Here is a 5,028-nt window from a genome sequence, read left to right as displayed (position 1 = left end):
TCAGATCCGCGTTGTAGCGGACTCCGTCCGTAGACTCCATCGCCTTAGCGAGTTGTCGCGCAAGGCGTTGACGTCGCCTCTGGCGGGCTCTCTTTGAGAGAGTCACAACGCCCTCAATAGTAGAGGCGTCGGCAAGAATAGGTTTGACCTCGTTGGAGGTCGGTAGAACTTCACCCGACGCAACTTTGGCGTCAGCTGGGGTGAGAGCTTCGTTGGCGTTCTGAACTTCTTCGAACCAACGAGCTTTTCTCCTGGAGGAGAGCTTCTTGGACTTGCGGGGGGAGGTTGATCCGGACGAGGACGACAAGTACTCCTCGAACTTCTGCTGGTCGAACTCGTATTCGACCTCCTCCACGACCGGAATTGAGATCCGCGGAAAAAGATTACAACTTTCCTTTCGAACGAATCACGAGCTCCTGTTTTGCGGTCGCTCGCTTGTGTGGGTTCTTTGCCAACGCCGGGGTTAATCCGTGGACCACCGCGCGATCTAGATCCGGTCGGATCTATACGATTTGACGGGTATTATTTCACGAAGGCAATAATAGCCGGAACGAATCACGAGCTCCTGTTTTGCGGTCGCTCGCTTGTGTGGGTTCTTTGCCAACGCCGGGGTTAATCCGTGGACCACCGCGCGATCTAGATCCGGTCGGATCTACACGATTTGACGGGTATTATTTTACGAAGGAAATAATAGCCGGGGGGATTAATTCACCAAGGAAATAATCGCCCTTAGTTCTCGGGATCAAAGGCCAAGCTTTGATCCGGAGTATGATCTCGTGTAGATCTCAGATCTGATCTCTCTCTCTCTCTCGAACTCCTGCCTTTTGTGACGTGGATGCTCGCCGAGAACCAGATCTGAATGTTCAAGTCCTTAAGTCTTCAAAACTCCAAGCTCAATTCTCAATTCGGCAGAGTTTCGGCTCTCAAAGTTCCAACCTCTGAAAAATGAACCAAGGGGGCCTATTTATAGGCTCTCTGAACTGTGCAGCCACCTATAGGTGGCTCGGCTCTTGGCCGAGCCCCCCTTAGGCGTCGTTTTCTGTTTTCGGTTCAGTCCGTGATCCGGTTCTGTGGTTGATTTATCCGGACTTGAATCGTTGACCTGATTTGGCAGTAAATCTGATTCCTGATTTGGCAGTAAATCTGATTCCTGATTTGGCAGTAAATCTGATTCCTGATTTCGAGTCCGAAACTGATCGTGATTCGTCCGAGTCTGCCCTTTGTTGGATGACTCGTTGACTCTTCGAACCCTTGGCTTGATTCCGCATGCGAGTGGATTTATTACGTTGTTTGCGTGCGATTCGTTAACCTCGTCGCCTCGTTAATCCGCTTCGTTGCGTGTCACTTGGCTTCGGCGTTGTGGACTAACGTTCGTGTTTGGATACGTCGCCCGATGGTTCGTCGGTTTGTACCGAGCTTCGGCCACCGAGCCACCTATGGGTGGCTCGGTTTTGGCCGAGCCCCTATAGGTATTTGGGTTCCGTCGTTTTCCGTCTTTCGGTTTTGTCCGTGATTCGGTTGTGTGGTTGATTTAGACTCTGATTCGTTGACCTGATTTGCTAGTAAATCCAATTCCTGATTTGGCAGTAAATCCACTTCTGAGTTCGAGTCCGAAACTGATCTTGATTCGATCGTGATTCGTCCGAGTCCGCCCTTGGTTGGATGACTCGTAGCCTCGTTAATCCGCTTCGTCGCGTATCGGCTTCGGCGTTGTGGACTAACAATCGTGTCTGCATATGTCGCCCGATGGTCGGTTCGTCGAATCGGCGTTGTCGAGATGTGTTAAGGGACCTATAGGCAGTTTTATACGCCTACAGATACCCCCTCCAAAGTATTTCAGCCTCGTTCTTTTATAGAAGAGTCTGTAATACTTTGGATATGATTGTCTCATTCTTCGATTGGTTACGACGGGATGTTTGGAGTCGCTTCTGTTCTTGATTCCTTCAGTCCCCCAGGCTGTTCGGTGCTTTGTCGAATGTCTGTAAGGGTTCCGGTGCTGCATTTATTGTCTGACCGTCTGTCGGAATTTTGAATTTGAAGTCTCGTTGGATGCTCAAGTCACGAGACCAACTAATGGAGCTGATGCGTCAGTGACTCTCGTATTTATAGGATTTTTGGCAAACCCTCAGCCATCAACGGGTTTGATGAGCCTTTACCGACTACCGTTTGAGTCGGGCTAGCATGCGGATTGTTCAAGTCCGTTCCGCATGTGACGTTAAGCTAAAAGAGTTAACCCTTTTAGTGCTACGATATTGAATACGTAGACTTCGTCTTTCTCCTGTGAAAAGACTAAACAGCAACGTGTATGAGACGTTGACTTAGGATTTTTGGCAAATCCTCAGCCTACAACGGATTTGACGTGCTCTTACCGATTACCGTTTGAATCGGGCTTACATGCGGATTGTCTAAATCCGTTCCGCATGTGACGTTGTGCTAAGAGAGTTAACGCTCTTAGTGCTACGATATTGAATACGTAGACATTGTCTTTCTCACGGGAATAGACTACCCGACGACGCGTGTTAGGCATTGACTTTAGGGTTTTTGGCTAACCCCCAGCCTTTAACGGATTTGATTAGCCTTTATCGACTACCGTTTGAGTCGGGCTAGCATGCGAATTGTCTAAATCCGTTCTGCATGTAACGTTGTGCTGAGAGAGTGAATTCTCTTAGACTTTGCTGCTACGACTTCGAATACATAGACTTCGCCATTGTTATAGGAATAGGCTACCCAGCAACGTGTATTAGACGTTGACTTATCCCTATTTAGGCTTCGGTATAAAATACCCCAGAATCAAACTCTGGTGTCTTCTTTTTCGGAGAAAGACTAAACCGGCGACGCGTGTTAGGCGTCGGCATATCCTTTCCTAGGATTCAGGATGAAATTCCCCATGCGTGTAAGGCATGGATTTTGGTGTTATTAATAACAACCTGCCACAATGTTGAATCTAACCGGCGGCGCGGGTTAAGCGCCGACTTATCCTTGCTTAGGTTTCAGGATAGAATACCCCAGAATCGAACTCTGGTGTCTTTTTCTACGGAAAAAGACTAAACCCGCAGCGCATGTTAGGCGCAGACTTATCCCTGCTTAGGATTCGGGATAAACTTCCTAGGATGAATCCTAGATTGATAAATTTTGGAAAAGATTGGTGGGTGAAAAGAAAAATTTTATATTCTATTTCCCGGTCTTCTTTTAGGGTGAAGGCAAACCAAGAAAACAAGGAAGGAAGAATTTTATATTCTATTCCTTGACTCTGGAAAGGAAGAATTTTATATTCTATTTCCAGTGCAAAAGAAACTAGGAGTGGGATCTCCACTCCGAGAATCTGGAAGATCTAGATAAACCTACCTTTTATAGGACTGGTTATCTGATCGGAAAATGAGTTCTTCGTTTATCGAAATGAAATTTCAACTTCGGTTATAGCCATGAGAGGGCTTAACCAAAGAGAAGAAGATGGGAGTCCTTTCGTTTATCGAAAGGAGACTCCGAAATGAAAGTGGACCTCTTGTTCATGGAGAGAATCAAGAGGGCCAGAAAGATATTTTTGGTGGACCCACTGTCAATTGAAATTGATCAGTGAGGGATTTTGGTGGTGAAAAAAAATTCTGGGTTATCCTCTAGAATATTAAGTGCAATATTCTTCAAGGAACTTCCCGGTAAATGGGTTATCCTGAATGTACTAGGGGTAGTACTTTTTCAGGAACTTCCCATTTATTGGCATTAATTGCCTGGCGCCGTCTTGAGTAATCAGGCGATATGCGCCGTTTGAGTAGACTGTGTCTATCACAAACAGCCCTTCCCATTTGGGTTTAAATTTACCTTTCTTCTTGGAGTTGAGGATTATCGGTCGGCGAGCAGCGAGGACCAGATCTCCTTCCTTGAAGCTTCTCTGTCGGACTCTTTTGTTAAAAGCCCTAGATATTCTGGCTTGATAAAACTCAATTTGTTGTTGAGCTTCCAAGCGCTTTTCATCCAACCTTTCGAGTTCTTTGAGACGTTTCTGATATTGTTCTTCTGTCGTCATCTCAGTTGCGAGGGTGATCCGCAGGGATGGGATTTGAATCTCCAATGGTAGTACAGCTTCACATCCGTATACCAATGAATATGGGGTAGCTCCCGTAGGTGTTCGTATGGTGGTGCGATAAGCCCAGAGTGCTTCACCGAGTTTATCATCCCAGTCTCGTTTATTGGTCTTCACGAGCTTTAACAGGATCTTGATGATCGTCTTGTTAAACGCCTCAGCTAATCCATTCGCAGCGGGATAATAAGCTGTTGACGAAACATCTTCAATTTTGAACTTGTCACAAAACCTGACGAAGGCATTGCTTATGAACTGTGGACCGTTGTCATGAATGATCCGTCTTGGCACGCCGTGTCGGTATATGACATGATGCTTAATGAAATTGATGACGTTGTTCGTCTTCACTTCTCTAAGCGGAATCGCTTCAACCCACTTTGAAAAGTAATCCGTGATTGCGAGAATGAATCGATCGCCTTTGACTGAAGGGGGAAAAATAGGACCGACGATGTCCATGCCCCATGTCTCGAACGGCCAAGACGTGGTTGACGTGTGCAACCGCTCTGGTGGTTGGTGCATGTAATTCACATGTATTTGACATGCATGGCACTCTCGGGCGTATTCGATCGCGTCACGAACCATTGTTGGCCAAAAATATCCCATTCTCCTGATACGATCATACAGTTTGGGACCGGGCTGATGCGCACCACATTCTCCTTCGTGTGCTTGCTTGAGAACTTCTTCTGCTTCTTTGTTCGAAAGGCATCGGAGTAATAAACCATCATACCCTCTACGGTATAATGTATGGGTCTCGGTATTATAGAAGAATCTTGGTGCTCTTCGGCGGATTGATTCTCTTTCTTTTACATCCTCTGGCAAAATACCATACTGGACGTAGTCAATGATGGGAAAACGCCAATCTCGGGACTCAGACCCAATTTGAGTTGAATTCACCTCCTTGGCGTCTGTGTTTCTATCATCTTCTTCTTCAATATCCATATCGTAGATGGGTA

The sequence above is a fragment of the Asparagus officinalis genome, chromosome 2, assembly GCF_001876935.1.
Source record: "Asparagus officinalis chromosome 2, Aspof.V1, whole genome shotgun sequence".
Classification (NCBI taxonomy): Eukaryota; Viridiplantae; Streptophyta; class Magnoliopsida; order Asparagales; family Asparagaceae; genus Asparagus; species Asparagus officinalis.
The sequence above is the reverse complement of the archived record's forward strand: the minus strand, read 5'-3'. Positions refer to the sequence as shown.